Source organism: Pituophis catenifer, unplaced genomic scaffold, assembly GCF_029215685.1.
Source record: "Pituophis catenifer annectens isolate HBS135680 unplaced genomic scaffold, rPitCat1.0.hap2 SCAF_6, whole genome shotgun sequence".
In the NCBI taxonomy this organism is placed as follows: Eukaryota; Metazoa; Chordata; class Lepidosauria; order Squamata; family Colubridae; genus Pituophis; species Pituophis catenifer.
In genome coordinates, this window is record NW_027256886.1 from 15,900,033 (window position 1) to 15,913,155 (window position 13,123).

Consider the following 13,123-nt stretch of genomic DNA (forward strand, 5'->3'; position numbering starts at 1 on the left):
ACCCCACTCTTGGGGTCAGCCAGAGGTGGTATTTGACGGTTCTTCGAACTACTCAAAATTTTCCGCTACCGGTTCTCCAGAACCTGCTGGATTTCACCCCTGCCTTGGAGGTCATCTAGTCCAACCCCCTGCTCACGCAGGAGACCTGTACTAGGGATTCGAACTGCCGACCTTTCCGATCGACAGCTCCATTTTTTCCTCAAAGGGGCCTTTAAGGAGAAAAAGCGCCGCGGGTCCTCCTCATCATGGAGGGTGCCGGGCGAATGTGTAAACCGGGCTTCTAAACAGGCAGCTTTGGCCGGTGCATTTTAGGAAGCTTGGCTAGGAACGCCGGCTTCCATCCCTTCCCTCTTCATTCGCCCCTGGATAGCTGCCCGGCAAGAGCCTGGTGGCGCAGCAGACCAATAGCCTGTTATTATCATTCAGTTGCCTGCAATTACTGTTAGTTCGAATCTCTCCAGGCTCAAGGTTGACTCAGCCTTCCCTCCTTTCTAAGGTAGGTAAATTGAGGACCCAGTTTGTGGGGGCAATAAACTGAATTTGTATACATATACAAAAGGATGAAGGCGATTGCTTAACGCATTGTAAGCCGCCCTGAGTCTCCGGAGAAGGGCGGCATATAAATCAAATAAAAAAAAAACTGACTGACTGACCGACCAAAGCTGTCACTGAGTGGATGGACGGAGGGAGGGAGGGAGAGAAAGAGAGACGAGGCACCCCAGGTTGACTGGCGTCCCCCCATCTGGAAAGCAGCTTCCTTTTTCCATGTCGCAGCCCCCCTGCCTCTCCTGGCAATGAAAACTGCCACAGGCCAGCCTGTTTCTCTTGGCGTGGGAGGGAGAAGGTCGGGGCTTAGATCTCCAGGTCTGGGCTGCAGAAATCCAGAGGGGATGACCAGGTAGCACCTTAGAATGAGGGCGTGATGCTATCGTTGGTGTCTGGGCAGCATTTGCTCGACCTCGAGTGAGCTGCAAAGTTAAGCAAGATCGGGAAGAGATTCTAGTTAACTGCTGGATGGGAGACCACGAGAAAATCCCAGCATGCTGGAGACTTAGAAAAAGAACCGCTACATAATTTCTTCTTGTTGCTAAGAAAACCATAATGATCGTCTTCATCCGGAGTTGCATTTAACTGAGCCTTGGTGGCGCAGCAGATTAAAGTGCTGTTAAGTAACACCAGCTGCCTGCAATTACTGCAAGTTCGAATCTCACCAGGCTCAAGGTTGACTCAGCCTTCCATCCTTCCGAGGTAGGTAAAATGAGGACCCGGATTGTGGGGACAATAAGCTGACTTTGTATAAAAAAGAACACCGCTTAGGGGGGCCCCCGAAAGCCCTACTAAGCAGGTATATACAAAAGTATAAAGGCTATTGCTTAACGCATTGTAAGCCGCCCTAAGTCTCCAGAGAAGGGCGGCATATAAATCGAACCAATAAATAAATAAATAAATAAATAAATAAATAACTGCAGGAATGTTCTGTTTTCTCCATGTTCGGATTATATATTATTATTTCCACCTTCTGCAAGGCCTACCATGAACTCACAGAATCACTGAAAGCCTCTATTATGGTACTGGGTGATTAGAAGAACTAGGCAGGCTAAACTGCTAAGTGTTTAGTTGGGTTTGGCATGTTGTATGAAAGTAGCCATGATGCGTCTGTAAACCAAGGTCGATGTGCATCTTAATTTAGTTTATTCCATAATAGCAATAGCACTTAGACTTATATACCGCTTCATAGTGCTTTTACAGCCCTCTCTAAGCGGTTTACAGAGTCAGCATATCTCCCCCAACAATCTGGGTCCTCATTTGACCGACCTCGGAAGGATGGAAGGCTGAGTCAACCTTGAGCCTGGTGAGATTGGAACTGCCAAATTGCAGACAAGCCGGCAGTCAGCAGAAGTGGCCTGCAGTACTGCACTCTAACCACTGCGCCACCATGGCTACTCTTCAGGAACCCATGGCTCATTGTGTGAATACAGCCACTAGCTGGCAGCCTCAGTTTTCCCTTCTGTAAAATGGGAAGCGTTAACGAGGTAAAGCAGGAGGGTTGAGAAGTTTAATGGGTAGAAAGCAGAGGGTCAAAATGAAACACTGCTGAGACGAACTATCTTACCAACCCATCTGGAGAAAAAGAATGAGTGAAGAGTTGATTATGGAAATCAGTGATCCACCCAACCACAACTTGCACACGTGTGCAATCAGTGATATATAAACAAAAGAAAATGGGATGGGTTTTGTTTTTTTTTAAAGTCCATCATATTAACAGAGTCGAACGGTTTCCTGATGAATAAATTCAGCTGTGTCTTGATGAACAAACCATGGTTAAAGACCCCTTTCAGCGGAATTCCTTTCTGAGTAAACCCGGTAACCTTCGGGCTTCAGCCCACCCATCCTCTGCTTCGGAGTAGGGGGTGGGCTTTCTAAGGAGAGCATAGATTACCCGGCACCGTCGTCTGAATGGAGAAACGATAAACCTGGCCAGTCTTCGCCTAGGTTACAGGCAAAGCCATAAGAAGAGGCATCGTCGGTGGTAGCCAGGCTAGCCTCAAAGAAGACACCCAAAGGCGAGTGAGCAAGAACTGCTTGAAGTCTTATTAACCTTCTGTATGCATTTAGTAAGTAAGTAAGCTTACTATGCATTTATACAATGTGATGGTTCAAGCCAGGCGAACGCTAAAGATGCAATAGTAACAGAATATTGGTATAAAGCCCCGTTGAACGCCACGGATATAAAAGTCGGCTGGGACCGAACTCACCTGCAACGCACGGTTTACTCATACCCCGTTGCTTTCAGTCGGCCATCCTGCCTCTCGGGTCGGACCGTATTTGCAAGGCGTTGAAAATCCTAAAGGTTTGCTTGGGCGGCGGAAGCCTTTCCGAATTTTGGGGATGTCCGTTTCAGGAACCCTGTAAAGCAGTGTTTCTCAACCTTGGTAGCTTGAAGATGGGTGGACTTCAACTCCCAGAATCCCCCAGCCAGCAGCGCTGGCTGGGGGATTCTGGGAGTTGAAGTCCACCCATCTTCAAGCTACCAAGGTTGAGAAACACTGCTGTAAAGCCTTTTTAGAGGGAGGTGGAAGCCGTTCACGGTGACTCGGTCGGGGAGAGATGGAGATAACGGTTTACATTTATCTCCCGCTTTTTCTCCAAGCTTAAAAAGCAGCCGTGGGGGGGGGGAGGATTTTTTTTTTCAACTTTCCTTTTTTCCCCCTTGTGAGGTTGTCGCACTATATTAGCGAATGGTTAAAAATGAGGTGGATGTCCCATTTCACCATCTGGGTCTCCCGGTCGCCTACACATGATTGAGAGGCGTTCGCACAGAGCCTCAAGTGATGAGGTCTAACTATGGCTTGTGGCGCGACCCCCCGATTGGATTCACACAGCAGGGCTGGTCCGTAGGTTTCAGTTTAGAAACGTCAGTTTTTAAGGGTTTGTTTGCACACCCTTAACCCCAGCCAAGCAACCACTTAGCTTAACGTGTGAACTCTCGTTAGATCTCATTTAGCCTCTCTCGCCCCCCCCACCTCAGATTGGACGTCGGCCTGACTAGGTGGCTCAGTAGCTAAGACACTGAGCTTGTCGATCAGAAAGGTCGGCAGTTCGGCGGTTCGAATCCCTAGTACAGATCTCCTGCGCGAGCAGGGGGTTGGGCTAGATGACCTCTAAGCTCCCTTCCAACTCTTGTTACTGGTAAGATACTGTTACCCTGAGATTGTAGCTGCGAAAATGGTCGGGAGCTCTCCACCGGGCCTCCCCGAGCTGGCCGGCTGAGCTTGGTAGCTGCTTGCCCGCAAGGCCCAAGGATCGCCGGGGAGAGAAGCCCACGCTGGCCCACAAAGAGGCGAGATAACGGGATGGCAGTCCGAGGCCCCTGAGCCAAACAGCTACAAAACGGAGAGGAGCGAAAGAAACAAGACCCTTCCGTTCTAGCGCGCTTCTTTCCTACTGTGCCTTTAAGAGTTACGCATCCCCTCCTCAGCCCCGCCCGAGCCTTCCTTTCAATCTGAAGGGGAAGAAAGAGAGCCATTGCTTCACCTGTTGGATTTCTCCCCCTTCCCCCGGGGCTCTAAAGGACACGGTAACCTGGCTTGGGGGCTTATAAAAGAAGGCCTCTCCAACGGGGCTGGAGTAGACAGGTTGCTGCAGCAGCACCAGTTGACTATCTAGGGAAGAAGGCTGTCTCCTTTCGCCCTGGGGTCCGCGGATCCCCATCTGGCCCCCTCCCCTTTTCACCGCCGGGAGGGTCACTTCAACTTCCAATTCTTCCATTCTTGTTCATCTCCATCCCTAACCCCCCCCCCGCCTTCTGCCCAGACTTCTCTGGGCTAGATTTGATTTCTTTCTTATTTCATAGATAGCTCCAACATTTTTCTTTAACACCTGGCCTGTTCTGGGACTCAGAGACAGGGTAAATATCACGAGGTGAGCATTCACACATCCGATGGCCTCTGAGGATAGGCCTTTCTTCCTAAAAAATCCTCAGGTTTGAGTTTTTCCCGAGCTTGAGTCCCCCAGCAAGCTAATTCTGGGAGCGGTTTCTTTAGCAAAAGGGGCTCTCCTGTCCCGATCCGTCAAGAGAGTGGATCTCCCCACCACCACACCGTACTAAGGCAAGCTCACCTTGAGAAACGCGCGAAGGCGAGAACTGTTTACAGATAGACTGCTGCTGCACGTGAGGGTTTCATTCAGCTCGCATACCTAAAAGCCCTCAATTGACCTATGGCCGCACTAAATTTACTTCATTTCAGCTAAACATGATCAGATTTTCCCCCCGAACCATATACCGGGAAATGAATTGGTACATGCGTTTACCCTCGAAAGGGGAAAAACATCTGAGAAACACTTTAGGCTCCCCGAGAAGCTGGCATGTGCTCAACTTGGAGAAAGGAAGATGTTGTGTTTATCACTCTTCACACGTTCGCTTTTCGAGATCGGAAGCAGATTGCCGCCTGTTGCATATTCAATGTCGCCTCGAAATTGAAATAGCTTCTTAAAGCTATTTAAGCTATTAGCCTTTAAAAATCCTATTTTCGTAGGTATCTATTTTTTTAAAAGGGTGTTCTTACCAGAAAGGGCCTCCCCCACTTCTGGTCTCTGCTGTTTTAATGTCCGATTAGAAACATGTTTGTTCGGAAACAAATTCCACCAGTCCCAACGGGGCCGTGTCTGGGAATAGCTGCGGCTACTCTACAGCCCCAAACCATTTGCTCCCGCGTTGTGAGGGGTTGCGTTACGATACAATCTTCCCCAGCTATCTCAAAAATACGGTGGAGATTACTGCGGTTTTACGCACGCTTAAACCTGAAGCGGATTGTGACCACCGTAACTGTTTGTAGGATCGGGCGCATCCGCTTCTTAGAATTAGGCAGCGGCCACGAAGAGGTGCTGAAAGAGAGAGAGAGGGAGGGAGAAAATTTGAAACGGCAAACCAAGCGGCTTCCCTTGCACGAACCAGCTCAACCTCGGGTCTGAAAGCCCATAATTTTATTTTATGGTATCTAGCAGAATTTTGCAACAGATATTAATGGGCACATAAATAGTGTCGAGGAGGTATTGAACAAAAGCTATTTAGTACAAAGAGATTGTTCCGGAGGAAAATTAAAAATAAATAAATAAAAAGAAAGAAACCCATTATTGTAGCTCGAGTTGATTCATACCTCTAACGGGGCCCAATTCTTAGAAGCGAGATTCCTGGCTTCAAGTGAATGCTCAGCTATCGACTGGTTTATTCGCGTGAATGAAATAATTCGGCTTACTTAAGATCCTCATCAATTCAGTTACATCTGAAGGGAGAGGAGAGAAGCGAGCGGAGCCGAAGGGAATTTTTCTCCCCGAAGACTCGCCCAATTCTCTCAAATCCTACATATATGACGTCCCGTTGACTTGAATAAATGGGTTTTTTTCTTGGGAGCTGCGAATTGGCTGGGTTGGAGTCGTTGTTGCAGTCTAGTCAGATTTACTTTCGCTAGGAATTTAGAGGGAGTTAGGAGATATGCCGAGTAAGGGCATATCCGATATACAGGCCAGATCTTAAATACGTTTATTAGAGAGGAAACCCTATGGAAATCAAGATTTACTTCTTAACCAGGCTGGACGCTAAAGCGTCGGTCTCTACCAGGTTGTTAGTTAACAGCTTCCTTTGATGGGTGAGAGCATTACATAATAAAAATCAATCAATCTTTAAATACACCAATCTATGGGGGGATTCAAAGTAAGCTTACTCGGGAGCAAATCCTACCGCCCTGACTTCTTGAATAGACGCGCAGAGGGCTACAAGAAACCGAGGGTGGAGGGGGGGGTCAGTCACCTCCTACTTCTTTGAGCAACGGAGGCCGTTTCCCCCTGGAACCGCAGTAGAAAGTCGCACGGTTTACTTTCAAGTTAACGGAAGGTTAGGATCGGGGGCGCCCAGATGCTGAACCTAGAAATGCAGCAAAGGCCTTCCGCCTTAAGAGACAGGGCCAGACACGGCCCCCCACCCCCACCCGCCATCGCGAGGGCAACTGTGTCTCCTCTCGAGTAAAGGAGCGGCCGATGGATCCTACAACCCCTAAACACGGAGCAGAAGAACTTTCGGGGATCTGAACCGGCTCTCCTCAATTTGGGGGGGGGGAGAGAAATCTGCAGGCTTCCTTCCCCCCTACCCCCACGTCCCAGTCCCAGTCCCAATCCCAATCAATCTGGGGGTTGTTTTCCTTTCTGTATCCGCCACTTGCTTAAACTAAAACGGGAGGGCCAACATCAGAAGGACGGTAAAAGCGCGTTGCTGGCTACGGGGACGAGCAGGCACAAGGCAATCAAGATTTATTGTCCTCCCGGTCCTTTCTCCAACTTCGAGGTGGAAAAAGAGGCGATTTTGCTGTCTTCAAAAGCCGGGCGCCCTTCCCTCCGGGCGATCCTCATCTTCAATGCCCCACTCCTATCTGCGGACGGAGGGGACGGGGGGGGGGGGAGAAGGAATGTCCGCATCAGCTGCCCCTGGAGGAAACGCGGGGTACCGTTCATTGGAAGCGCCGGGCTGCCATCTCCCTCCGTTGGGCAGCTGCGGAGCTTAGCTAAAGGAAGGCAGGCAGGCGGGCTGGGGAGCGAGAGCTAAAGCGAGTCTCAGAAAGCCAGCGAGGCTTGCTTGCTTGCGAGTAAACGTGCCAGGACAGGAGCGCGGCGGAATTCCCTCGAGTGGGAAGGGCGTGGCGTGGAATGATTTTATTTTATTTTTTTGGGGGGGGAAGAGAAGCGTCAAGCATCCTTCAATATTCAGGCGTTTTATGCGGGGCAAATCCGCGCATCGCAGCCCCCCCCACACATTTTTTTTTGCTTCCCCTCCGCTTTTTTTTTTTTAAAGGGTCTTCCCGGGAGGAGAAGCGAGAAGCTGGGCTCTCCTGCGCTCCGCCGACCAGATCCCCCCCCCCCACATCCCCAAAGTGAAAGATCGCTCCAAACTTTTTTCTTTTTCTTTTTTGGCAGTGGCGACCGGGAGATGGTTGAAGGGGGGGGGGAAGAGTTGAGCCGAGAGGGAGAAAGGGGGGGGGAGAGAAGAGAAGCCGCCCGTGCGCATGTGCGAAGGTGTCCAAACTGACAATGCTGGAGAGATAGCGAGCTCTGGGTTGAGAGAAAGAGAGTCTGGGTGAGAAAGAGAGAGAGGGAGAGGGAGAGAGAGAGAGAAAGACAAGAGGGGGGAGGGAGGGAGGAAACACAAATAAAAGGAGGGAAAAGAGAGGGGACAAAAAAGCCCGTCCACTGGTTTCCCCCCTCCCAGATCTCTCTTTCCCCCCAACACCATCCAAGCAGCGTCCGCAGGACTTGGCACCCATGCGATCCAAAGGCAGAGCCAGAAAGCTGGCCACAAGTAGGTGTCCGCGCTCTTTCGCTTGCTGCTCCCCCTTCTCTGCCACGAGGCTTTCAGGCGGCCGAAGCGTCCGGGCTCTGGGCTGGGGAGGAAGGGGGAAAGAGCCGGGAAAGGAGGGGGGGAAGAGTCTCCCCGTTGGGGCCGGAGGGGAACCCCCAAATCCCCGCGCCCGATCCTGTCCTGGCTTCCAAGGCGGGTCCCTTGCCGGGCTGCTGCCCATCCACTCGCGGCCGCTTGCGGGGGGGTGGGGGAAAAAAGTCGCGGAGCATTTCTTGGGATTTTCTTCCAGCGGCGGTTTGCAAGCGGAGGGGAAGTTCCCTGCTCTCGGCTGGGCTTTGCCGGCGGGCCCGGCGCTGTTTTGTTTGTTTGTCTGCCGGGGTGACGGCGGCGGCGGCGGCGGCGAGGAGGGGGGGGTGGGGGGGGTTAGAGAGAAGCTGGCTGGTTGAACTTCAGCCGAGGCGGCCGAAAGAGTTGAGCAAAAGTTCAGTGCCGGAGAACGCCGCTAGTTGCTCGGAGGGAGGAGCGGGGAGGAGAGGCTTGCAGAGGCGCGGCGCGCCTGCAGTGGGCGCTGTCGGCCCTTTGGAAAAAACAACAACAGCGCGGAGCCGAGCAGGCGGGCTCTCTGTGCGTGTGTGGAAGGGAGGCGCTGAGGTTGCCAGGGGAGAGAGTGGCGGCGGAGGGAGCGGACCTTCTTGATTTGCTGGGGCAGGTTGTGCGGGAGGGGGGGGGGGAAGGGAAAGAGGGACTTCGGGGAGGGGGGAGGGGCTCCGGAGGACCAGAGGGAAAGGCGCTTTTTTTCCTTTCTTTTTTTGCAAACCGCGAACCCCCGGCTGGCGGGAAATCCCATAGGAACTCAGGGCCGCCTCCGTCGCAGGTTTTCCTCCTCAGGGCCGGTCAGTTTCAAGCCTGCAAAAAAAAAAAAAAAAAAAAAAAAAAAAAAAGGGGGAAAGAAAAAAAGAAAGAAAAACCGAGAGCCAGCCTGTTCGGGGTTCCGCGTGTTTTGAGGGGCCTCCTTCTTTGTTCGAAGCCCCCCCCCTCACCCCTAGACGTAACGGACCGATTTCTCCCTCAGGAGAAGCCTTTAAAAAAAAATTGGGCGCCCCCCCTCTCTTCTCGCCCCATCTCCACCCGACACACACTTTCCGTGCCTTGCACGCTGGCTTGGCCTGCCGTGGACGGAGGTGGGACGCGTGCAAAACAAGCCCGATGTTGAACTTTCCAATTGCCGCCTTTGCAACGCTGCAAACGGGGTCCCCCCACCCCCCGCTCCCGTAAAAACTCCTCTCTCAATCTGTTTTCTTGCAGAAAGAAAGCGGGCGGTCGCCGTGGAAAGGCTTCGAAGGGGGTGGGGGTGGGGGGTGGGAAAACCGCAGCCGCTACGAACACCCTCCTCGTCTCCCCTTTAAAAAAAAAAAAAAGCCCAGGTTCACCCTCATTGAACCCGGAGAGAAACTTTTGCAAGGTTTTCCTCCGCTTGTTGCCTTTTTCCGCGTCTTTTCTCTCGCGCGTGGCCAAGTTGGCTGTCATGTGTGGCCTTGGCTCTGATTGCTTTAGTGAGCCTAGTTTTTTGTTTGACGCTATATAATAATAATAATAATAATAATAATAATAATAATAATAATAATAATAATAATAATAATAATAATAATAATAATAACTGCAAAGGCTCCAAAAGGTCGGCTATGGATGCTGGTCAACTTCTCTCCCCCCCCCCAATGTTAGCTCTTTCGGGCGAACCGGGTCTGTGGGAAAAATCGAAGCGCCGAGCATGTGCGCCTCGAATCGGAGCTTGCAGTTGTGAAAAGGCTGCGAAGAGTCTGACACGACTCGCAACGTCGGTCGTGTCAGTTTTCAGACTTGCTTCCTGGCGGGTTCTGACCGGGTCTCCGCTAGTCATAATTGGCCTGTCATAGCGCTCAGATCCTACTGCAGTGTGTGGGTTGCGCGCGCGTGTGCGTGTGTGGATTTTCCAGAGTTTACACCAATTCTTCGAAGGAGATTTCCTAGGCTTCCCCCCTGAAACCTTTTCCTGTGAAACATGCTTTTCGAGCTGCGCTCCTGGTAGTTTCCTCGGGAGCTTCACACAAGTCCCGCTGAATGTTGAACTGGGGTTGACTTTCTAGCAAGGCTTACATTTATTTCAGGTTTCTCTCTTATTTATTCTCGGATGAATGGCTTTTTTAAAAAAACACTTAAGGTCTAGAAAGGCAACAAAAGGGAAAAGGATTTCAAGTCTTCTTTTTACGAAGGGCAGGCTGGTTATACCCCGGACGATTAAGGACCAACTCGGTCCTTAATTTGGTTTGGATCCCATCAGCGATCCAGACTTTTTCAATGGCTGGAATTTAAAAATAAAATAAAATACGGGAGTGGAGGGGGGGGGGGGCTGCAGAGAAAATTGTGGCATAGCTTGCGTGACATGTTTTGTTTTGTTTTTTATATGCACGATTATTTGCTTGTTTGGGCGAAAAATGGGGGAGGGGAGAGGATGGAGGGAGAGAAGAGGAAAAAGCATACGATCTCATTGGATTACTGTCTTAATTTTCTGCCAAACAGACCACCCTCTTCCTCCTCGCCTGCCTTTGATTAGCTGTTTTTTCCCCCCTTTTCTTTCTTTCCTTCCCCCTAAAGCAGATGTATCCAGTCGATACAATTTGAAAACAGGTCCGTTATTCATTAAAGAAAACGAAAGGAAAAGAAAAAGAGTTGACATGCGTCGCTTTGCAAAGCTTTCAGGTTCCTGACCGAAAAGTCCAGAGGTGAAGTTCGGTAGCAAAAAAACCTCTGGGCTTTTGATTCTTGGCGCCCTCCAGCCGACTCCTGCCCGCTGCTGGACTTGGCCATTGATAATCTTTGCACAAGTCTTTGGCCTGTCTTAAATGGCGCGAACAGTAGTAAAAAGAGGCGCTTTTTAAGGAAGTCGCCCGATCTCTCCCGTGCGAAACTGTGGGAACGAAACCTCCGAAGTGCTACAGTTAAACGTCGCACTTATTTGCAAACGCCTTTCGCTTTTCCCCCCCACATCGATCGCCTGGTTTTATTCGGTCCGTGACAGTTGCTAGTATTAAATCGCGGAGAGTTAAACGAGAAAACAAACAAAAAATAATTTAAAAAAAATAACGGGAATTCATTTTTCACTTTTAAAATTGGGAAGGGGTTTTCTTCCTCGCTCGTGCAATTTGCTAATTGGTATGTTACTGTATCTAAAGCCTCATTTAGCAATAAATACAAAAGGAAGGAAATTCGATTGATTTCACCTCCAAAGGTGCCTTTTATTTCGCCCCTTTCTTCCCGAGTGAAGACCGAAAAAGAGGTTCTTCTGCCCCGTGGGCTATAAAAGAAAGGGACCCCGGATGCAGCGCGGACCGGTGATTTTTGGGGGGAAAAGAAGGGGGGGTTCCAAGCGGACCCGATCTGATTTGAACGGCAGTCGCACTCGATCGCAGGAGGCACGCGCTGGTCCCTGGGTTTTTTTTTGTGGTTTTGGGTTTTTTTTGGTTTTGTTTTGCTTTGCCAAACAAGTAAAACGCCGAAGAAGCAAAACTTTGGGTTCGCTCAGAGGGCAACAGGCAAGGCGACCCAGGCGCGTCGTGGGAACACAAATCCCGAAGGCCGCCTCTGACTCCAGTCCAAGGGTTTTTGCCTCTTTGAGATTTATAGTTGCTGTGGTCGCGATCCAAGAAAATACGAGCGCGTTTTAAAAGACGAGCCACCCGGGGAGAAAAAGGCCCTCTCCCCCCCCCCACCCCCGGTGCGAGTGTATGTGTGTGTTTATACTCTCAAGCAAATAAGACTGGATTTCTGCCGACTGCAAGGTGCATTCTCGAGCCACCCTTCTTTAAAGACGAAATCCCGGGGATTCCGACGGGAGAGTCGATGGAGCGCGCGCGAATCCCTCGCATGGAAATCTATAGAATCCGATGGGGGTTTCGTGGCGGCTAAATTTCTCTTCGGTTGGGCCTGAAGCTTCTTCTCCCCCTCCCCCCCCAGGAAGGTGGCACTTGTTTGGCTCTGCTCTGACTAAGGATAGAGACGACAATTCCGGTAGCTGTTAAAAGCTTCCAAGTATAAGAGCGAGTGGAATATATATATTGCATATATATATGTATTTACACTTTATCAGTATATAGTATATCATTTTAGCCTCCCTTCTCCGAGCTCCGAAAACTAATCAAAGACCTCTAAAAAACCAGGAGCTTGGCCTAAGTGGCGATGGATCCAGCCTTTCCAAATATTTGACAAAGTAAACTAACACTTCCCCAAGTTTCAACAGGCTTGTCCGGCGCCTTTCAGAGGTTTCTGCGGGAGGGTGATCTCCCCCTCCTTTTTGGGGGAGAGAGAGAGAGAGAGAAAGAGAAAGGGGAAGAGAGAAAGAGAAGGGGAGAGAGAGAAAGGGGGAGAGAGAAAGAGAGAGAAAGGGGAAGAGAGAGAGAAGGGGAGAGAGAGAGAAAGGGGGAGAAAGAGAGAGAAGGGGAGAGAGAAGGGAAGAGAGAAAGAAGGGGAGAGAGAGAGAGAGAGAAAGGGGGAGAGAGAAAGGGAGGGAGGGAGAGAGAGAGATCTTTTTCATTGGAAATCCGAAGAGCGGAGACGAATGGCTGGGTTTTTTTTTCCTCTTTCCACCCCCCCGCAAGCCTAACTCCCAATCTTGTCTCGAATGGGGGTCTTTTATTGGCTTGTCTGAATCTCAGAATGAGACCAGAGCTACAAAGAAGACAAGCAGCATTTCGTTTATTGCCTTCAGTGCGTAAAGGGATACCTTTCAGAGCAAACCAGAATTAAACGGAAGTTTAAGGAAACAGGGTTTGGTAGGAAGACAGGCAACCTCCCCTCCCCAATGTTTGCTCTGTGTGTTGCGTGGGGGGTGTGGGGTAGAGAACACGTCTCACCCAGCAAGAAAGACTTCGGGGCCCTGGCTTTGCGGTGCTGCGGAGGAAATGCTCTCTCGTTAGCTCGCCTACTAAGGAGCGATTTCCGGACTTGACACTCAAGTTTAAACTGCTGGGAAATCCAGATTTTTAAAGAGGCAGCGGAAAGGCTCCGAGTCCGGTTCCTCCCAGAAGTGTTGGACGTGGATTCTCGTAGAGGTCATCCTGGTTGAGGATTCTGGGAGCTGACATCCATTTCTGGAGGTTCCCAGAACAGCCAAGACTGAATTACTGGACTCCCGAATTTCTGTTTCTGTACAAAATTTCTGTCTGTCGTTAAAGCCTATTTACCCTCCTTTTGATTGGGCTTCAGGGAGGGCCCGGTGGCTGGCCAGGTCCTTCCGCCTGGCTT